Source organism: Agelaius tricolor, unplaced genomic scaffold (assembly GCF_023055355.1).
Source record: "Agelaius tricolor isolate 1412-34295 unplaced genomic scaffold, bAgeTri1.0.p SCAF_16, whole genome shotgun sequence".
NCBI classification, from domain to species: Eukaryota; Metazoa; Chordata; class Aves; order Passeriformes; family Icteridae; genus Agelaius; species Agelaius tricolor.
Genome location: NW_027269276.1, coordinates 6528295 through 6551903, shown reverse-complemented (window position 1 = coordinate 6551903; position 23609 = coordinate 6528295). Strand labels below are relative to the sequence as shown.

Genomic DNA, 23609 nt, shown 5'->3' with positions numbered 1-23609 from the left:
CTCTGTTGGGCAGAAAGAGGGAATAACCAAATCTAGAATGGCATGAAGACCCAGCAGAGATGGTTCACAGGTCACCACAGGGAGGGTGAAGTATCAATGGTACTTATGGAAATGGGGACAAGGCTGACAAATTAACTCTTGCCTAGCAGAATACTCATATGCAATCAAACAGCATCAAGCTACAACAAAATCCAGAGTTTATTTTGATCCACCTCCTCCTTTAGGTTATTTTATATATACTAGACAAAACTTGAGCACAAACTGTACAGATCAGTTTGCCCAGTGGTCATATAATTTCTTCTCAGTGATCAAAGAATCAGGGAATGAGGAGACAGCAGCCTCTTTTCCCTCTTTTCTATTCTCACCCCAGCCTGCATCTCTGCAGACATATCTGCAAACAGGCAAAGCTCAGCTGGCACCCACTCTCCCCACTTTGTGCTGCAGTGGGATCTTGTCTATTGTAACCACCAACTTCAATCATAAACTACAGCAAACTCTGCAAATGCTCAGATTTAATGGGTACCTCAGAAAAAGCTGCCAAATCTCAGATTCCCCCCATAATAAGTAAGGTAATATTGCTCCCCTATGTTCACAGAAACTTTGCAACACAAATATGAAGGGACAACAAATTGTTATAGATCTCCAACATAGAAAAGCAATTTTACATGTTAATTTGCAGTTTCACACTATGAATAAGGACAAATTTATCAAAGCACAAAGAGTGTTTCCTACAGTGGGAATGTAATGGGATGACAAGACAGCCTGTGCTGCATGTTTGGTAAGATTGTTGGGTCTTTCTCGTCACAAAACAACTCTTGTTACACCAATATTTAATTAAAAACAAGCAGAAGTCCACCCAAAATTTCTCCCTTCTTTTCAGGTCCAAGGAACCTACAGTGGAAAGTTAGAGCTGATACTGCATCACAAGGAAATGAAGAGGCATGCAGGAGATTTTCCTTGGTCTTTTCAGCTTAATAAAGCCCCAACTGCAGCAATGTTACAGCTGATGCAAGGGAGTCAGAACAAGTCTGAACACTCTTGCCACTCAAGCTGACAGACTACAGAACACCACAACCAGAGGCCCAGGCCCACTGGGTACAGTGCTGGACACAACTCATTTTGTTCAGTGAAAATATGACTCTACAAATATGACAATTTCAGGAAAGCCAAAAAAGAACAGGTTTACTTGGCCCCTTCTGCAAAGTCAAAGCTGGTTGTTGTGATGATGCCAGGGTTTGGAGGTCAGTTTGGGTTTTTTTTAATAACCCCAAAACCTAAAAGTTTCTACTTCTAAAGACCACCTTATGTTTCTCATAGCCTGGGTATGGATGTACAGATGCCCAGTTTCTAGCATCTGTACTGTCAGTAGTTACACTTGGACTACCTGTGGCTGAAGGCAATAGAAAACTTCAATAGCAGTTCCATTGTCACACAAGTCTGCAATTCCAGATTCCTACACACATTGCAAGGGACATGTGGCATTACCAGTGGCTGTTAAAGGTGGCTGCAGCAGAGTTCAGAGAGAAAACTCAGCAAAGAAATCCAAAATTTGGAGAGCAAACCCTGCACATGCAAAGCAGGCTTTGCAAACTCATGACGCACTGCAAGAGGAAGGATTTTCCATCTCATCTCCAAGCACACACTGCAGTGCCAGGGAGGTTAGAGCACTGCCAGAGCATGCACAGGAGGAGGTTTGTCTGCTAACAGAATAAACAGCCTTGACTAAATTCTTGTAACCAATTAAGCAACAATTCTCCACTGAGAAAACAGCATCTCCCAGCTCCCTGCCTAATCCTCAACTCCTGCTTCTTGAGCTGGCTTTAGATTTTTTAAGTCTTCCATTTTTCTTCAGAAGCAGAAGACAAATGGATGCCAGTTCTGCAGACATCCTGGTTGCAAGGCTTTCATTTGCCTTTTAAAGACCATCAGTACTCAGAAGTGACTTAACACTAATGAGCTTTCACCAGCAAGTCTGCAAACATTAATACATGTGAGTAGGCATGCTAAATCCACTCAAATTACTTATCTGCAAGGCTCTCTTCCAGCCTGGACTGGACTTCAAGCCAAGGAATGATGAAACCTGGAAGGTAACTGTGGATTTTCTCTCATCTGCATCCCTTTGTTAAGCTACTCAGTGATGCTAAGCAGATGCATTTTGAATGTGCTGGTTCATCTCACGTAAAGGGGTGAGAAAAGGAAAAAGAGTCAAAATAGTACTTATCTGGAAAAAAAGCAAATATTTTAAACTAAGTACTGCTACTGTTTGTAGAATGGCCTGTAAGAAGAGATATAGCTGAAATTCCTTTAAATACATGTGTTCAGTTTTTGAACTGCAAACAAGTCAATCTGACAAACCAGCTCAGTTAGGATTGCTCCAACAAAGCCAAGGGTCTCGCCCCCCCACCCTTTTCCTAAGTAAGCCAGCACAAGTTTCTGGCATAGGCACTGGTGTGTGAGATTTTAACATTCCCCTTTCCATAAACAGTCATACATCAAGCTCTAAAAATTTGCTTCACAGAAACATTTGCACTAGTAAAACTCAATTATTCTAATATTTGTATGACACATGCAGGAGGGGTACATAAAAAGGTTATGGTGAGCTCATTTAAGAATTTAAACAAGAACTTGATAAAAAGGTTTTGAATTATTCACTCAGCTCAACTATTAAATCAGGCTTCCAAAGGAGTCTTTAAACAACAGCCCAGAAGACGCTGTATTTATAACAAAGAGGCAGCACTGAAGCCATCACACTGTCTCACAGCACAAACCATTCATAATTACACTGTAAATGCACACAGGCACACTATCGTGCCTTGGTCACAATCCTGCCAGATTAACTGGACACTTTCAACATTTATACAAATATTCCTGTCTGGAGAGGCAGCACCACTTCTGTCTAAATATCTTAAGTGCTGCCTTTTAGGCTAAGAAAGAGCCATTTCTTCAAGAACATCCAAAGCTGAAACACTCAGGAACAGTACTAAGCAAGACAGAGACAATCTTTTACAAGTATTTATTTACTTTTATACCAGTCCATTTGGGCTGGCACCAAGTATTTTGCTATGCCCCTCAAAGCTTCAGAGACAAAATCAAGTGAAGACATCACCACGCATCTCAGTTACAAACTTCCATGCTAGGTTTACACACAGCACAGCAATTTTCTCAATATTTGCTGCTCACACACACACCAAACATTTTTCCAAACCTCAGGGCCCACTTGAAATAATGGCCATCTCTAGAGGGAGGAAAAACAGAGGGCTTGGAAGAGATAACATGAGTGCTGCTTCACTTCTCTGGTACACACATCCTCTCACCACCTGCTTCCTTTCTCCCCATCCCTTTTTTCCCACCTCGCAGGCTGCTCTTAGTAGTTCAGCTCCATGAACACGAGCCAAGATTTCCTCTCAAAATAACTACTCCAAGACCATTTCAACTATGAGCATCACCCTCAGAAACATTCCCTTCTGCATATCATCTTCTCTCCTTCATCAGTCTGTTCCCAAATGAATGCATGGGCTGGTGATACAAGGTCATGAAGTTGTGGAAAAAAAAGCAGGATACCCTCCCACTGCATCCAGCCAGAGCAAGGGCAGATGAGTCAGTCTCCCAATATAGTTGGTTTCAGGCATTTCTGGCAGCATTATTTTAATGACTATTTAATTTCCTTCAGCCATCTCATTGAGACAGCTCAAGTAAAGTATTAATGAAGTGCTTGAACACTCTCACTGTCTGGAGGAGGCAGTGGGTGTCACCTAACCAGCTGCTCAAGATTCACACTTAGCTGCTCTGGTCACCAACAGAGCCAAAAAAAAAAGGATTTTGGCATCAAATGAGCTAAGGAAAGATTTGGGTGTGAGACGCATGAGGCAGAACTACCACAGTAACAAATACCTCTGAGCCCTGAGCAGAACCAGCAGCACATCAATCTAAGAAAACCATAATCCATTAAAAACAAATAAAAATCTAAGAGTATCTTGCAGTTTCTGAAGAAAGGGGGATTTGGATGGTTTTGTTTTGCTGTTACAAAGCCAAGCCATTGTAGCAGTGCCATCAGCAACACATCTCCTGAAACTTTTTTATGTTTTTCAAACCTTTAAATGCAAATCTGCTGATGTACTTTCCTTCAAACCTTCATCCCATCTCCTCACCCACATGTTCTTACAAATCTATCTGAGGCACTGGTTTTCCTGGCTATGGGTAAGGCTCAACACCTGCACCACTGCAAATGTAATTATGGCAAAATACCATGATATTTGCAGACTTCCTGTTCATCAAATAATATTAGTGTACCTTTGCCTTGAGCAATTATTTACAGAGCTGGAAATCCTGAAGCAACACTGGAGATCACAGAAGCATTCTGCTGTCCACCCCTCCATTATGCAATGATGCTTTGTGTTAGCTTTTGGAAGTACTCAGAGGGGAATACAAAATCATCAAAATAATTCTTTATAAATCTGTCCAATGAAAAGGAGAGGAAAAAACCATAATTCAGTTCAAACTCTGCATTAGCTTACTCCAGTTGAGACTGGGAGGCATTTTACACTTCAGCTGGATTGGCAGCTCAAATTCAACTCCAGGCTCCAACGCAAGCTTTAAGTCAAATTCCTCAGCAGAGTAAAACCCTTATTAGCCTGTCTTCACTGTAATTTTAATCTTACTTAATTCTGAGTATGTAATTTATGTTAAGAATAACCCACTTTTTTTCAGAACGGGATATACTACATACAGAATTAGTCCCTGGCTAGCACAGTTCAGGTTTCCCTTAAAGAAATAATTTTGTACATATTGACAGCAAAGGAAAAAAACACTGAAAGCTTAAAAAACCCCCCAGTTTTCATAAATGCATCACAAATGGCTGCATTAATTCACCTAATATATCCCTAAACCATCAAAACCTGGCCATGCAGCCTCACCTCAAACCAATGATATGTGCTAGAAAGATGTTTGATCTATTTAAAAACTGACACTTCTTTTTCATCACTCAAACAAGGGGTGAGAGAGGGGAGAAAAAAATTTGTATTCCTAGATTTTAAAAGCAACAAGAGCATCCCTTTTCTTCTCCCATCCATCCTTCCCAATTTATGATTACAAAATAATTTTTTTTTTAAAAAATCACCACGAAAACACCTTGTAAGGACAACGATTTCATGTTTCACCAACAGGACAAAATTAGTAACAACTTCTCTAGCTGAAATGAAAACAAATTCAAAGCAGTGTCTGAAATTTACAAAGTAAGTTTTAGAGTCCAAAGTGTCAATGAACCTGACCCACAGCACCCACCCATACCAACACAAGCACTATTTACATCCTGTAGCCAACCTAAAGCTCAGAAGCCCCAGTTACTATCTCTCCCTATCACAAAACATTCACTACGTACTTCCTCCATTATTTGCATGGTTACTTAGGTTTTGGGGTTTTGTTTGCATTTCTTTCATGGCCACAACGTAAAAACCCAGGAAGATCTCACACCCAAACTCAGAGGAAACCCTGAGTGAATTATACCAGGGTGGTTTCCCATCCTCCTTCTGCACTTGCTGCTGCAGTTTTTTGTTGTCCCTTTGCCTCCCACTCCTCTTTATGAGGTAAAAAATTAGTTCAACCCCTATCACCCATCCCCATGCCTGCAAACCAATAAATCCTTTTTACTGAAGCTTACACCCTGCCACAGCCTACTTGTATAATCAGAATAGGAGAGACAGGGAGTAGCTAAGCATTTGCCAAGTGAGTGATTTGAGAGTGAAATGCAAGAGATGAACACACCAGAGGAGCTGGACTGTGCCAAGAGCACGAGCTCAGGTCTGTCCCATGTCACAGGCTGGCATCAGAACACCAGAAATCTGAATGACTTGCATTAAAATACCCACTATGGGAAAAAAAAAAATCCTCACTCCTTTACCCTCTAGATTTTCCTCCATTTTGTGTGGTGCAGAGTTAAGGAGAGGGTTTGCAGGACTTTGCAGCACGTTCTGCAGCACTGTGCTGGAAGCAGGAGCTGTTTGAGGAAGGGAACCAGAGAGGCCCTGGACAGATGTTTCCATTCACCCACGCTGCCAAGGAACAGGGAATGCTGAGTTCACTACCTTGGTGTTATTTACATTTCACAACATCCAGCAATAACCATGCCACAAGCAGTTTAGGAAAGGAAAAAACCATGCAGCCAAGGAGTTTTATCATCGTCTTCATTAAAAGGGCAAAAATTAAACTTTTTTTATTCCAGTTCTGAAACTTTACCTGGATTCATTTTGCCAATGAAACAAGACACAAGTATCCCAAGCCCCATCCACTTTGAGGTAATTACCAGCCACTGGCCTTTTGCACACATGATTGCTTCTGGGGTATCAGAGATGGTTAACTGTGCCACCCCTGAACCACCTGGACATTTTCTTTCCACTTTCCAAAATAAACTGATTTTTGATCTAGCAGAGAGGACAGTTTCTCCTTCAGCAACTGTGCCACAAACCAAATGCTCCAAAGACCAAACCTGAAAATATCCTTGGTGGAAGGGTGCATTTCAGAGGCATTCATCCAAACCTCAATCCTGAGACCCAACATGTTTGATAATGAGCTGCCAGATCCAGTCTGGCAACTAGAACAGCTACTCCAAGTGCTGGCCCATCCACCTGAACACACAGGAGTGCTAGACACGGACCACATGCAGCAATGTGCTCTGCACGTCCCAAGGTGCTCCCTGCAGCAAATGATAGGAAGGGTGATGAGGGATACATCAGTATTTTTCACACAGTATTATGATCCTCCAAGTCTCTCTGAGCCAACAGCAGAGGGACAGAGAAAATAAAAAGGCCAGTATTAGCCATTTCTATAAATGTCAGTACTTTCTGGAGCTTTCAAAGGGGTTCTGTATCTCAGCAGAGACACTGTATCATGTTTCTCAGTTTCGTGCTGGTGAACACTGCCCAGACAGGGCAACTTTACTGGGAGTGAGTGCAAGGCTCCCCCCTGCCACTGCCACAACGGGACACCTTCCTTCCCAAAGTAAACCAGACACTAATGCTATTTATGGATCCTGCTGCAGAACCAGACAGGCTTCCCAGCCACTATTCATCAACGTGCAAATAGGTTTTATCCATGGCAGGCAGAAGAGATTTGAAAGAAAAAGTTCTGAAGTTCCGTCTTATTTTTTGAAAGAAATAAATATCTGAAGATTAGTCGGAAATTCAACACAGAACAGTAACACCTGCAAATAAAGGCTGATCACAGATTCCATGGAGAACACTTTATTTTTTAAAAAATTGGCAATTTCAAATTAGCTCCTAAAGGATTACTAAAGGAAAGCAAACATCCATGGAAAAGGCAGCCAGTTGATGTACTAAGGGACAGACTCCCTAAAGAACATCAGCTCTATTGGTCCTCCACATCCAGAAGAAAGGCAGGGAATATAACTGTGAAATCTTCCTTACTCTGCAGAAAAAAAAAGCACTACATCAGTTTCCAGAGACACAGATGAACAACACTCACCAGCATTACTTTTAAACATTAACACAGCAGACTCCACCAACTTGTCTTCCTATGTCTTTGGGGTTTCAGTGGGAACTACAGCTTTGTTCTTACAAGCATTTTTCATGGAAGCACCTTTGCATTTAAAATGTCAACTGTAAATGCATCTGCTATTCAGATAAAGCACCCACAAGCACTTAATTTCATATGCAACAAGTTTTACAAAGTTCTCAAAGAGCCCAAGGACATTTGGAAGGATAGAATCAAGTTTAGATTGAGTCTTAGCATATCATCAACCAAAAAAAAATCTATTCTTAGATATCTCCCTTTGGTGATTCCTATAATCTTCCTTTTTTTTTCCTCCTACTCCTTTGAGAAAGTAAGTTGTTTGGTTATTTGAAAAAAAAAAATGGAAGAACCTGTTTTGCAAGGCATACAAACAAAGCAGTATCTTCCAAAAAAAGAAAAGCTCATTCAAAAGTATGTAAATATTAGGGCTGGTAACACAAACAATAAAACCACAGGAAACACAAGAAATTAAGAATAGATCAGGATTCATTCAATTTCCTGGCTGCTGGATATATAAGCGCTTTCCTGGGTTGGATGTATGAGACAAAATTTATTTTCTAAATAACAGACATCAGGGAGTTAACACAGGTAATTTAAAGAGGCAGGGAGAAATGAGTGTGTGCTCTGATCCTGCCTGGCACATCAAGCACCAAGGGTTCAGCATCCTGCACTCAGCAGTGAATTCAATTTGCTCAAGTCACAGGGGAGGCAAAACCCAGGGCTGCTCCTGTCTCATCACAGGATGCTGCTGAGAGCCCAGTGCACACCCAAAAGGCTGCTCTCCAACAAGGGACAGCTCGAAGCACCAAGCAGAGGTGACAATTGGTTCCCAACGTGCAGGGTGGTCCCTGCCATCTCCACCCTGCAACTCTCCCTGGCTGGGAGGCAAACTCTGAGCTCGACCCTGCATTCCAGCTCGGGTGTATTCCCAAGTTGCTCATTGCTGCTAGGCTTTCATCTAGCAGCATCCCAACTGTTCTTTCTCTCCTCTCCATCATGGGCATATTTTTTTTTTTTCCCCAAGCAGCCAGAAGCAACAAGGTCTCAAGTAGGCAGAGCTGTACATCTCTTGTGTGGGAATTTAAAATGCTGCTCTGCCAACAATCACAGCCACAGTAACACAACCACACTGCAACAGCTCCTGCTCCTCAGTCAACTTCCACCCAATGTTAAACCAAGTCTCTATCCCCAAGGTATCCAGTGGCTCAGACTCAGACTTATCTAAGAATCAAAAAAAGCCCTGCAATGGAACAATTTATTTCCTTCACTACAAACACCAAGTGAGGAACCTTCTCAAAGAAAAACTTCAAACAAGACTTTGATAGACTTAGAGCTCATTTCCTTCGAAATGGCCTAGGTTTCTCTTTGCACTATCATAAGCCCAAGGCATTAATACACACAGGTATTTATGCAAACACTATTATTCTTTCTTAATTAATATCAGTAGCACGGATCAGACTGGATTTTTAGTAAAAATTGGCAAAGATTTTACAAATTAGTTCTGGGGAGGGAGAGAGGTGGGAAAATCAGGACTCCTCTAAGCAGAGTATTAAACAGCTTGATAAGTTTATACTGACTTGATACATTTTATCACAATGCTTAATCTTTTTATATAATGCAATTGTACAGTAACTGTTTGACTGCCATTTATCTGCTATCTCACAGTATTAAATGATAACACAGAGGGCATGGGACCTGCAAATAATCCAGGAAAGAAAGGGTAAAAAGCAAATTCATGTTTTGTACCTTCAGGAAGATGTATACATTTCCAAGCACTTTCCTTACCACAGGTCCTCCATCTTCCTCTAGTAGTTTTGAATTTTCATTTCAAAACTTGCTCTCCACATGCTCAAGTGTTTTCTCTGCCTGCCAGAAGGTGTTGCTGGGATAGGAACTCTCATTAGTCTCAAAGAACCTGATGACTTCTGAACTTTGAGATTATAAAGCAAGAAAGTTACTGAACACTCACATAAAAGTCGATTGGCTAAGAAAAAGCAGCACAAAGTCCTGCCAAAATCCTAGCTAATCTGATAAAGGAAAAACCAGGGAGGTCTAAGCACTAAACCCCAGAGTTTAAGTAGAGCCAATTCCAGCTGCAGAAGGAAGCACATCACATTCAGCAGAGCACCTCTCCTTCTGAAATGCCATCTGAAAATACAACATTTTACCACCTTACTGCCCATAGGTAAATTGCAAAATTCCCAGAACACAGAAAAAAAAATGGATGAGACTGACAGGTAAATTTTACATTTCCTATCAATAACAAACACAACTTGAAACTGACTGGAATGAGGGAGAAAAAAATTTACAAGACCTACGAGACACAAAGCCAGTTAGCACTTAAGTACTTCTTTAATTCTTCCATTTTCAATGCACTTCACAAAAAATTAATCCTCTTAACATCCATGCAAACATATTTATTATCCACAGTAGTAACTTGTAAGCTCTTCATGCAATGGTCTACTTCTTTTTCTAGCCTAATTCACTGCCCATGAAAACAAGGATCAAAGCCCTGTTTTAACTGTGGGAGAGCTCTCAAGAAACCTGCTCCTATCATCCTACTCCCATCAGCATCTTTCACAGGGACAAGAAAGGCACCTACTCAAGAAAATACATTTATAAGCTAGTTAAAAGCATTTTATGCTAGTTAAGTGCTCAGATCTCAGCCTCCGTGCTACAAACAAACTCTTCTTCAGGCTACATAACCAAAAGACTCTTCCAAAATTCATTAGTAGCTCTGGCCAGGGGGGAAAAGCAGCTCCAAATTTTGGAGACTCCCCACTGCACAAATGGATTCACACTCCTGTGCCCAACTCAGCAGGAGCCACCAGCACTCAAATGCAGCCACTCAGTGGGTACCAACATAACCCCCAGCATCCTCCCACAATGGGTCTGAGGACAAATGTGTATTTTCCTGTTGGCATCTGCACCACAATAGAGAAAAACCTGCAGTTAACAAACATGTGCAGCAACCTTTTGCCTTGAATCAAACAAAAGTGTAAAGAGACACCTGGACCTTGTGAAATGAATGTTTATTACACAAGGCCTTCTTTTATGACAGCACATATAAAAAGGGTTTAGTCTTTATTTCTATACCCAGCTGAGACAACCTACTTTCTCTGCAGCTGCTAGGAGAAGAGAAACTATAAACATTTACATTTAATGTAACAAAAGGTTTGCTCACCACCTCTTGTGTTCCACTGTGCTCTTCGATGATGATCACTCATCATAAAAATGGGTGGAGTGGCTGCAAAACACTTAGCGATGGAAAAAGTGACTCCCATGTTCAAGAGAGGTTCCTGCACAGGCTGAAAACCCCACTAATGTAATGGAGTGTTGTCATTGCTCCCAGGATGGGAAATCTTTGGGCTACGGTTGCAAACACATCTGCTGCACAGCACCTGAAGCAGCCTGTTTCACTTTATCTGAGAATCACCCTCTGCACCAACTCAAAGACCTTCAGATCACACTACAGAAATTAATCTAAGCCACACGTAAACTCAATCAGCTCCAGTTTGGTTTTAAACAATTAAAAACCAGCACTCCCAAGTACAAAGTGCAGACTTGAAGATGTCCAGTGTTGTCAGCACTGCAGCCTTGCTGCTGCAGTGAAAGATTTATGGTAACAGGGAACAAAACAACAGAACTCATCACGTAACACCAGAGGTACATCACGTAAACCTCCCTCTTTGGCTGACTCACTAAGTGATATTAACTAAAAAAAAAGCAAGTCCCAGTTTTGCTGCCATCTTACTTGCGGGTTCAGCACTTAGGAAGCTGTGCACCAAGCTCCTGAGCCAAAAGAAATTAGTCTGTATAAGAGGCAAATATGGCCATCCTGTCCTCCCCTTCCCCCCAAAATAAATCACTTCCCCCCTTCCTTTAACACCTGCTTCCTCCATCCAAGCATTCATTGTCCCACTGCTATTATGGGACCAAAGACTTAAGCATCCCAGAGGAAACTCAGGAGGGAAAACAGCATGTGTAAAGTGACCAAGACTCATTCCCTTCAACAATCTCACTCCCACCATCCCTTATTTTCCCTCTCTTCCTATTGACAGCAAGTTTCAAGAGTTGGCAGGGTATCGATATCTACACATGCTGGGAAGCTGAATGTGTCACACATCCTGGTATTGAACCCCACTGTGCCCACAGTCACTGGTGTGGACTTTCCTTGCTCTCACACCTCCCCAAGAACCCACAACCAACACCACGGGGCAGGAAACCCATGGCCTGACCCAGCACAGCTTTCTGTATTGTTGCCCTGAAGGGAGAGACTTCACACAAGCAGCCACGCTGTGCATCCCTAAAAAGTGGCAGAAGCAGAGCAACGCCAGGCACATGGCAAAAGAAGTCTTTGGGCAAACCCATCCTCAGCATCAACCTCCACCAGGTGGTTTTCAACTGCTGTGCACACTCCCACCCCCACTTTAATCTTCCCTCCACTGGAAACAGGGATACCTGCAAGAACAGGATGACTGGGCCAGCATCCATGCGTGACACATGCCAGGTGTGTTAATCCATGGAACAAGAATGGGTGAGTCACTAGTTTGAGTCTGAAGACAGTCCGGTTTAGAACAACTGCTCCGTGCCAGAATGTTTGTTTGTAATGGTTTTACTAAGTGCAGCATTCAGATTTACAGAACAGTTACACCACTGAGACACACTGGGAAAAAGACTGACTTTCCCAAGTAACTTTGCCAGAAACCTCAGATATGGTTTAGATGAAGATACAAATATGTCGCAGATTTGAGCGTAACTTGCTGCTCCAGTTTGCATTAGTCATGGGTGATAAAAAGCACAGAAGACTCGAAGATGACACATGGGGCACTTTCTCTCCACACAAAGTTTTGATCATCATCATCAAATGACCTTTAAGATGACCACTTTAAATCATGCTCACAGAGGAAAAAGTCTCACCAAAATTCAGCCTCATTTTTAAATTAATAATTCATTGCTTATTTCCTTTTCCCTTGCTCTCAGAAATAAAACCTGAAGGAGCTGCTACAGAAGAAAATCCTTAAATCCTTCCTTTTACAGTGGATCAGGCTAATCTTAGCGGTGCTGCCACACTGTAAATAACATCTCACATTAAAAAACAATTTGGGGAGATCTCTCACCGTGTATTTTGCAAATGTAACATTAAAGTAAAAACAGTTCAACAACGAGACTAACGGGAAAGTTATATCAGCCACCTGAAAGTAGTCAAAAAATAGAAAAAGAGACTAGAAGCAATCAGAAGTTGTGGCAAATTTTGCATAGTCTATTAGAAAATTTCACAAGTGCTTGAAACAAAGACACAATGGATCAGTTGCTACCCGTGCTCATACATTTTAATATTTATCTCAGAAGAGCAGCTCCACAGGATCCAATGAGCAATCAGTCTCTACAACATGATTTTCAAGGAACTAAAAAGGTGACCACAGGAAAGGATCAAACCTACAAGAAAACTGTGACAGCTCAGTTGCCACATTGACTGAACAAAATACTGTGACCAGTTTTGGAAAGACAAGAGCAGCCAAACAGGAAAATTATTTATTATGAACAACTTAGAGAATCACAAAAATAAAAAAAAGAAAAATTTGACTGAAGAGATTGGGTCATTTTGAATATAAAAGCAAATTCACAGTCTTTAATAAGGGGAAAGAGATTCAAGAAAAATCCAGGTGGTCCAGGAGAATTACCTTTGTCAAGAAAACCTGCAGAATTACGAGTTCACAGGTGAAGAAGCACCTCTGGATTCTGCAGCCAAGGCCACAGTCAAGGTCCTCCACCAACCATGGAAGCCCCTAAGGCCCACACCTCACCCAGAGGCATCAAACCCAACATGCTTGGACTATACTGTATTTCAAGCCCTCAACAAAGTGCTGTAGAAGGTGATGATATTAGTTTCAGGGGTAATTTTTCCTTATGTTTTCTCCAATCCTAGATTAAATATTTGAGCATTTGGACTGTGAGAACTTCATTGCTATGCCAACAAAGAATTCACCTTTTTCTCATGCATATTACAAACCACTCAATAAACTCTGCAGCATCAGATTTATAAGTTTCTTGTCAATATATAAAAAATAGTCTTGTTAGACTGCGTGACCATGTCACAACATGTGATCCATTACAGCTACAACAGAACTAAAGCTTACTTTTTCCAAGGTATCACACTTTGTACTTTTTTAGGACTGTTGCCTACTTAAAAATATTTGTGATTGCACTTTCTTCCCCTAGTCCTCAACGATCTAGCAACCTATCTAAAAAGGTTATAAAGAAAATTTTAAAAAACATTCTTAAAATGGCAGAACTTATTTTCCAGAGATTTCTTTGCTCTTGAACTGCTCTCTTACAGAACTTAAAAATTAAACACTTTGACTTTTAGCACACTGGCTTATCTCAGAAACATCTATCTCCCATGTCATCTTCACATGCTATAAAAAAGGGATGGGCACCACAGTCAAATGCCTTCTTTGCAAATGGAAAAGCACTTCCAGGAGTTTAGGTTTCTCCTGGTGGAAGCATCCAACCCTCTGCCACAGCAGCTGCTTGTGATAACACAAAGAAACACAGTCAGGTAAGTGATGCAGGTATAGAATGAACTTCTTTTATTAACTGACACAAGTTATGAATTGTATACACAAAAAACAATAATGTATTCTTATCTGGGATCCATTTCCCAGCCTGGTTTGCTGAACAGACCCAAAGAACCCCAGTATGGCCCAGCTGGGGAACTGGAAGAGGCTGCTTATGCTACGCCAACACACAAAAGAGATGAGATGACAAAACTGCAGTTCAAGTTTAGCACGATACTGAAACTTTTACCTACTGCATGTCTCCACCAGCCGTCTGGAGAAGGACAATAAACTCTTCACAGGATTTGTGGCGTCACAGCTTATTTGTCATGCAGACATTATGAGAGGAGTCACCCTGTTTCCCTGACAAAGCACTATAAATATACAGAGGTATATCATTCTGAAAAAGATCTGTATAGCTTCACTGCAGCAACAAGTTCCCAGCATAGCTGCTTTTCCTGGAGCACTGCCATCATATTTTCTTATCAGTAACTGAAGTAACTAACCAGCTAACTCCCAGTGATGGGCTTTGCCTTCTAGATCTGCATAAAGGTCATTTGCAAAGGGGGAAAGGCAGGCTTGATAAATAAATAAATAAAAAGAAGCCATTGTGCCACATCCACGGCTTTGTTTCCAAAAGCCACTAAGAAGTGCAATGCCAGGCTGAAGTGTCTGACTATTCAGTGAGTACAAGGAGTGGCCCATTCCCTCCCCACAGTGAGATTGTTGACAGCTGTTTTAGAAGAGGGAAAAAAAAATGAAGCATGACTAAACTATTCATAAAAATCGCATTATATCCAACACCCTAAAAACAAGTTTTGTTTTAGAAAAGGTGCAGAGCTTCCTGGACGTGACTGACCAGGTGGTACATGCCAGCCCTAAGCAGGCTCCCAGCTGGATTATATCCCCTGTGGCAAACCCCAGGGCAGCAAAGGACTCTACACCAGAGCTATCAGCTGCTTCAGAACGTCACTCATTACCTTTATCTGTCCTACAGGTGATCAATGCAAGCAAGCACATGAGCACTTGGCACCAAACAGCACTCAGTAATCACAAGGTGCAGGCTGCAAGGTGTTTTCCTCCCCAGCTTTCCACATCCAGCCTCTCATATGCCTGCAAATAGGAGTTATCCTCCAGCTGGAAACCACGCCAACTGCCAACTCCCTGTGCAGGAGACTGGTAAAACATGGGGCCACAATCACACAGGGAGGCCATATCATGCCTTTACAGCCTCCTGGACTACCCAGCCTTCTCCTCAAGCTTTTAACTTCTTAGCAGTGCCTTCCACCAGTAGAGGCAAGACAAAACCAAACAGTTCCTCCCTACCAATCAGCTGTGTGGTTTAGCTGACTTCAGGCTATTTATTGCCTGCGTGGGGAACCCTATAGAAATAGTATTTAATAGCACTCAAGTAGATTGCAGAGATAACCAGCTACAGTAATAAGCAGAAAAGCTTCCAAGCTGCTTCAAGGTCGGTTTTATTGGCGAGTGGATCACCACCAAATACCAGGCAGAGAAAACTGATACGTTGGTGTCCTGGAAACAGTGGAAAAGAAATAGGTACAGCAGGCACTGCAGCTTCTACTGATAATTTTTTTGTTAAGTAGCTATTTATTAAAACTTAATATTCCAGCAGAAAATTATATGAAAGAACCCCGCTGCTTTTGTAACACAGGAGCATGTGAACACCACCAATAAACCTACCAATGTTTTTTTCCTCTAGGATAATTTATTGACTGCTGTTCTTAATTCATGCTTTGGATAGAATAACCAGATTCCTTTAACAGTACTTAATCCCCCTCTTAGCACAGGAGTGTACCCTAGACCAGAACACGGCTTACTCACAAGTATATCCTGCTGAGAGATTAGTGAGTTCTGCATATGCCTGAGTCTCAAAGCTGCGCTACGCAGACTGTGTTTAAAAACATCCATCATCGCATAGTACCTGGCAGAGCTCTGTTCCTTTGAGAAGCTTTGAGCTCTTAAATGTGTTTCCCTCCTTTGATGCAGCGAAGCTGTAAATCAGGAACATCGAGCTCCTGCCTTTCTCTCTGGCTGCAGTCCCTGGCTGGACTCTCTCACTTCGGACACGTCGAGTCCTCACCTCTCGGGCTATGCCGGCCATCCGTGGCCACCAGAGCCGGGCAGGAAATCCAGGCTGGAACGCTGTCACACGGCACAGCTCATCCACACTACCTGCAGGGGACTCGTCATTCAGGCTACCTACAAAACCTGTCTGCCTGGCAGAACTCAACACCCATGCCCTTCTAGCAACAGCCCCAGGCTAGCCCGTCTGTCCAGCACCGGGCAGCGCTGCAAGGACAGATGGGCGACGGAGAGGGCTCAACCCATGAAATGGACAACAGGTACACACTTGAACTCGTGCCAAGGGAAAACACACGACCAGATGATCCTCACCCTGCCAAATGCACCCTTACTCTGCTACCAGGCTTGTAAAAAAAGCAACCGAAACAAAAAACCCAAACAACTCAATTTGAAGCGTACGAACAGAACAAGTCACTGTCACCATGTCCCAAAGCACAGCAAATGCCCCTCTACTACAGATAGCAGTTTCTATCCACAGGCAGGGATGTTATGAGGTTAACATCTACTCCCACTGCTAAGGTATCTATGTACAAAAATACAGCTCCTCGAACATCACAATAAATGATATCTTACCTTCAACTTGGTTCACCCTTCCAGAACAGCTCGGCAAGGGCGTCCAAAACATGAGAAACACACCCAACAAGGGACTCCAGGAGAGTCACCACAAACAGAACTAATGTCGCTTGGCCCTTTAAAACCGATTAGATTACATTAGCCAAAACTCCCAGTACACAAGACATCCATAGATCTCAGACCAACTGTCTAAACTCAGCTCTGAAGCTACATGCTTTACATATTTCTACTGCATCGCATATCTCCATGAGCACCTAAAGTTTTACGGCTGACAGAGATTACAGAGAGCCACAGTGACCAACTGTCCTACAGCAGTGCAGGATTTCTAATCCCTTTATCAAATCTCTATCTGGTCATCCACAGCAGAATTGGTACAGTGCACTCTTTAAAAAAAAGAACTTTTTATAAATCACTTTTCTCCCCCACTTCCAATCTCCAGCTAACATGAAGCCCTGTAAAGGACACTGGGGCAGAACCAATTCCAGAGGTCAGCAAAATCTCAGATTCTGCAAATCCCCAATCACTATATGACTTGTGGTTACAACACAGTCACAGAAGGTGGATTAATAAACCCCAACAGTTTACAGGTTCAGAAAAAAACTACTATTTCGCAATCCTCACCCAGAAACTCCTGCATTTGCTTCAGAAGAAGGGTCTGCACTCGAGAGGAACAAAAATAACTCTATTTTCAAGCAACAGAGTGAACGCATGAAATAGACCCCACGGCAAGGACTCTCTGAGTGACACCATAGGCCACGGAGACCCAAAGGTGACACACACCAACACCAGCGTGTTGCGGGGGTCTCTTGATAAGAATCCGTGGTGACTTTCCGCACAATAAACTGAGATACAAAGTTGTGTCTGTGAGCCTGGAGGGGGGTTCCGACCAGGATATCAGTATCCCAGCGTGCAGGGAGGCCGGGGGCCAGGCGGGTGCGTGTCCCCCGCACACCCCCGGGCACAGCTGGGCTCGTCCCCCGGCAGCGGGGCCGCCACCCCCGCCCGGCTGCGGGGGGACCGCGCCCGGCCCCGGCCCGCAGACAATAGCGGCGGGGAGCAGCCGCGCGAGAAAACACTCCAAATAAATGAAAAACTGCCGAGAGCCCTAAAATGAAAAGGAATAAAGCCACGCGGAGGAGAGGAGCCGCCCGGAGCGGCTCCACGCGAAGTTGCTCGGAGAAAAAACCCCCCGAGGACGAGGAAGGGCGGGGGAAGCGTGTGAGGGAGCGGGAAGGGGCGGGGGGCTCCCGCACACCCCCGGCCCCGGGGAGCGCCCACCCCTCCGCGCCCGCCGGCGGCCTCCCCAAACTTTCCCCCACCCCTTCGCCCAACTCCGGCGGGGCAAACTCACCGCGGGGCCCGGCGGGCGGCTTCGCCCCTGGCAGCGGGGCCGGGAGGGAAGGGAGAGGGTCGGGGACGGGGAGGGGGCGGAGGAGGTGGCCGGGCCGGTGCTCTCCGCCCGGGGAGGCGGGCAGGAAGGAGAGGAGGAGGGCCGGGGGCTGCCGCCTCGCAACCTGAGCAGCCGCCACCACCGCCGCCGCCGCCGCGCCCGGCCCGGCCACCCCGCATGCGCCGCCCCGGTGGGGCCGAGCGGGGCCGGGCCGGGCAGTGGGGACCGAGCTGGGCCTTGCGGGGCCGGGCGGGACCGCCCTGGGCCGGGCAGTGCGAGGCCGGGCCGTGCGAGGCCGGCGGCATTCGCTGGGGCTGAGATGCGGCCGTGAGCAGCGCTGGGGAAAGCCCCGCTCCCTGCCCCCGGGGGCTTCTCCCTCACCTGTGCCCCTTGCCGGTAGCTCGGCTGCTGAAGGAGAGGCGGTGGCGTGTGTGGAACATGGTGGTGCGGGTGTGGAAGAGCGCAGGCAGCAGCTCAAGCTGCGGGTTTGTTTTTATCGAAGGGGCACATGGGGATTGCTTCATGCCTGGAGGAGTTCAAGGCCAGGCTGGATGGGGCTTTGAACAACCTGCGCTAGCGGGAGGTGTCCCTGTCGATGGCGGGGAGGTTGGCGCTGGATGATGTTGGAGGTCCCTTCCAACCAAACCATTCCGGGATTTTAGGATCCTGCCTGCCCACGTGCTGAGCTCCGGCTGTAGGGCCTGTTCTGGTGGGTGTTGGAGTTCTGGCATCCCCACTTCCAGCGATTAAAGCCTCTCCTGTTGCCCAGAGCGCGAGCTGTCCAGCTGTGAGCGGAATCTGCTGCACATCTGTACCTGTCACAAACCCAGCAGCTCCACTTTAGTCCCACTAGCCCAGCCCACAGCCTCATCCTGCTCCTCACTCTCTTTCTGATTCTCCTATGGTTGTGTAGGTTTGATGGAGGAACATCTCCCATACCATTCCCACGCCTTTCTCCAGAAAAGCAGTGGAAAGGGCACCCCACCATTAGCAAATGAGCTCATGTGGTCTGTGGTCCGTGTGTGGCTGGGCTGGAGGAGGCCCTGCACAGTGAAAATGCCTGATCTCTTGTGGTGGTGATTTGCCTTCAGTTACTGTTTTTGTTGGAAGCTCTTTGGATATGTGTACATGTGGTGGCCCAGCATTTCCACTTGGCTTTTTCTACAGTGTCCCTCTAGCCCTGGCAGTGGCTGGATGATGATATGCACAAAGGCAGTATCAGCACTGAGTTGAACATGTGTCACTTCATGAGAACCAGCCCAAAAGCACTTCACAATACTTTGCAAAGATTTTGCTGCTGATCAGAGCACTGGGCGAAGCCTGCAGGTAATTCCTGTCCATCATGTTCTAAGTAGAACAGAAAAACCAACACTGTGTATGGTGCAGAAGATTATCTCCTGAAAACCCTGCACGTGAACTTGGCATTGGCTTCCAAAACATGCACTGGTGATTCAGTTGAAAGCAACTGAAACAATAAAAATGGTTCCAATGCTTATGCATTTTGGTAGTTTTGGAGACTGAAATGTACCAGCATTGTACACCCTTAACAACCAGATATAAAGCAGTAGTTTTTTTTCATACTTGGCTCCAATAAAATAAGGCACATGAGAGCAGGGACTCTGGAAAAATATCTTCCTTTGCCTTGGTGCCATCTTTACAAGACGGGCTTAAGGGGCAGATCACTTGGAAGTTCCCAGCTTCAGGAGGGGTCAGACACAACGATGGCTCAGCAAAGAGCACCATCTAGTGAAAGGCCACGTCTTGACAAAACTGTCCTCTACAGGGCTCCAACCAAACAATGACTGATACAGCCCAGCCCAGCATTCCTCATCGTACAGAAGCAATCACGAGCGAGGTAGCGTGGTAACAGATAACACCTACCTAAAATTTTCTATAACAAGAACACCGGGATCTTTAGCTCTACCCTCTTGGTTGCCCATCAATGGAATATTCTTTGCTTGTCACCTCCATCCTGGCAAATCAATCTCTGTCTTCTTTAGCCTCACCTGGAGCTGACACAGCCCTGGTGTTGCTGTAGGTGCCCCCCTATAACTTAGAGGGGGTCAGAAGTCCCAAAGCAGGGATTCCCTGAGTCTGTACCAGCTGTGTACAGGCCTTTGTAGATGGGCTCGTATTCACTGCTCTTGCAAAGAGTTTGGAAATGCTTTTGGGGTGTAGAGTGTGAAGATCATCTGTCATCAGGGCTGCCCATGAGCATTCACCATAGTCATAATATTCCAGACTGGGTGGCAAAGAAATTAGCATGGAAAATATTGAGAAAAGAGTGCAGCAGCTTAGCACCAAACCAGGAGGATCAGCTGGTTGTCCTCATTCATGGAAGATATTCTGTCCCATGCAGTCACAGAAGGTGAATCAAAACACAGGCAGAAATGGTGTCATTTTCCCTCAGAGAAATATTCCCTGCCAAAATGGACCTCTCCAGCCTCCCACATATCCCTGGAGTGCCAGGGGCTGGTGGTAACTCAGGAAGGGAATTAGCAAAGGTAACAGTGCTGTGGGATGGGTAGGCAGCTCCCCAGCCTGCCAAGGGATTGGACAGGATCTCAGTTTAGATTTAATCTCACGTCCCCCTGGCTTGTGGGTGGGCTCCTGATGCCCCAGGAGCAGAGACCACTGCCCATGTGCCACAAAAAGGCTGTATTGGCCTCTCCAGATGCCCAGCCCCTGCTCTCAGCAGCAGTTAACACATCTTTTTACCTTGCATTTCCCCAAGATTAGTCTGCTTTAGTCTTTATATTATCCACCCCCAAATTCTCTATATCAAAATATCCTGTCTGCAAACACGTATCACCACAAACCAAAACAGGGAGGCAGTAGATTAAGGGAAATTTGTGCAGCACGCTGTGGATGCCAACCTCCTGACAAATCATTTGCCCTCAAATCATCTCTGACACTAGCTCCCCTGGGTTCCATCCTCTGCTACATGTCCAGGTCTGCTTTTCAAACCTTATGAAAAAATAATAAAATATATCAGATGTTCTTTCATTGCCTCTTTCAGGTTTTATTTTGTCACAAGCTTTGCTGCAGGGCTCCCTGCTTCTTGCTAGGGAACTGGATTGAAGTGCGAGTTGCACTCATGAATGAGACTGGAATTTGGTTCTGCACAACATAATCTGAACATTTGTGTGTAGTGGCATGAATTAGCAATATGAGCACATTGTTCCTGTTTGCTGGAAATGAGCTGTCCTTGCAACTGAATAGAAAACAGAGTGCGGTGCAATGATGGAAGCAGCAGCTATTAAAGATTTGTTTTCATCATATCCAAGCAGCTACAAAACTGAGACACTGAGCATTAGTGTGTGGTGTTTTCTTTGTGTCCCTGCTTGTTTGAAGCCAGTGCCTGGTAGCTGAGAATAACAGCAGCTACACCTGTAAAAGATTTTAATATAATTTTCCTTCTTGAAACTCTACTCATTGTAATCTCTAAAGTCCTGTAAGAGGTACAATCTTTGCTGCAACATTATGGACTGTGGCTGAAAGCAGCCTTCAGGAGAAGTTAACCCATTCCTGTGTACTATATAGATATCCCAGTTAAAATGTAAAAATGAATGGTAGATAGAGCAGAAGGAGGGATGAAAGGGGACTTGCAGGCTGCAAAAACTGTCTTTAATCCTCCTGGGACTGTTTTCTCTTTCACTTGGGCTTCATACTTCTTGCTTTGTCAAAACACACTGTTTACAACCATCTGCTCTGGCCATCCTGTTCTTTTCAATACACCTTTTAATTTAATACAGTTCTATTCCTGCCTTCAGCAAACGTTGCCCAGGTACGTGCAGAGCAAGGGATAGGCAAATCTGTGCCAAAAGATTTTATTGAAGTATCAGAAAACATCCATTAAATCAGTTTATGAAACTGAATTATGTGGGACCCCAGGAGTGAAAAATTACAAACACAGAGAGTTAAGTTGATAGCAGACTAGGATAAAAGCTTTTATCAACACAAGCTATAAAATTAATCAAATGCAGTATACTCCCAAAAAATTAGACCAGTTTTCTCATTCCCTACACTCTACTCAATTTCAGATCTAAATAGCATACAAAGTAGATTAAAATTAATCAATACAGCAGATCCCACAGTAAAGCAACTAATCAAGAAAGCAACACATGCATTTGCAAACAATTATTTATTGCCACCACCACATGTGGCCCGGATGTGAATGCATGTGGCACCCCTGGCTTCTCTTGAATCCATGCCAGAGCTGATGGGTGTATTTGTTTTTTTTTGTGTGAGACAGCAAGAGAAACTGTCAACATCTAGGTCACTTGACAATATTTGCTTGAGTCTTGTAAATATTATGAAGGGTGAAACAGGATGAAATTGAATGTACAGTGTGGATGTGCAACAGTATCTTTTTCTCTGTCAGGACCTGAGTGCTCCATCCTTGACTGGTACTATTCAGATTTTCTCTGCAGCTGTATATGGACTGGATGAGATCTCCCAAACTACAGAATGTGAGAGAGGAGAGTCTTCCAGGTGCTGGGAACCATGGGTGATGGCAAATATTTCCAGCTTATCCCAACATGCAAGCACTTTTCCCCGTTCATATCCTTGCATGAAATACCCGCCCAAACTTTTCCTATGGATCTTCACAAACCTGCCAAATGAAAAATAAGTACCAAGAGAGATGCCTTTCTCAGGAAGGCAAAGAGGGATTGTGTGTGATGCACAGAGATCCAACTGCAGGGTGGAAACTGCCACCATGGACCATCATCCACTGCCATCATCCACTTCAGGCACATGAACAAAACCTATGGGTTGAACATGAGCTGCTTTAAAAACTGCTCTGAATTTCCATCATCAGCCGCACCCCAACTGTTTTGCCAACACCTGTGGGTTACAATATGTACCTGTAGCAGACTGTTGTGGTTGGTTTCATATCTTGAGAACAAAATAGACTCCTTTTATAGAGATTTTCAGTGCCTCAGCTCGTCTCATGAAGCCTCATTTTCTCACACACAAGTTCTGTATCCATTGCCAGTCAGCCCAGCTCTGCAAGCTGGCATGCACCCACCAGATGGTTCTTGTGCTTCTGCACCAGAACTGCTGATGTACACAAGGGTCAGCAAAAATGCACCATGGTTTTCTTCAGCTTAACACACTTTCAAGTCACAGAAAAACACAAAAGGACATTGGGCATCTCTGTTCAGCAGCACAAACAGTTGGCCTGTCAACAAGTGCAGATCTCTTGTAGCAATAGTTTGAAATAACCTCAGCTCTCAAGAGGGGAAGAGGAAGCTGCTTTGTCATGTGCTGTATAGAAATGCTGTGTGGGTTCTAGGAAATCAAAGGTATGCTGGCACAAATCCTAATGCCAGGAAGGACAACAGAGATTTTGGACATTCACTGGAGGCTGTGCATGTGTGTAGTGATGGAATACGGTTCTGCATGGAAAGCCCTGAAGAGTTAATTCTGAATGTGCACATGGCTTTGGTAGG

At 44.3% G+C, this 23609-nt stretch overlaps 1 protein-coding gene across 4 annotated transcripts in view; it reads right to left on the bottom strand.

Moving 5' to 3' along the window:
* Nucleotides 1–18245, bottom strand: part of AKAP13 (A-kinase anchoring protein 13) — a 208718-nt gene extending 190473 nt beyond the window's left edge. For all 4 annotated transcript variants that reach the window (XM_071441287.1, XM_071441288.1, XM_071441289.1 and 1 more), the window contains exon 1: nt 18115–18245. The gene's annotated coding sequence lies outside the window, so the exon portion shown is untranslated. The remainder of the gene's footprint in view (nt 1–18114) is intronic.
* Nucleotides 18246–23609: the final 5364 nt, after the last annotated feature.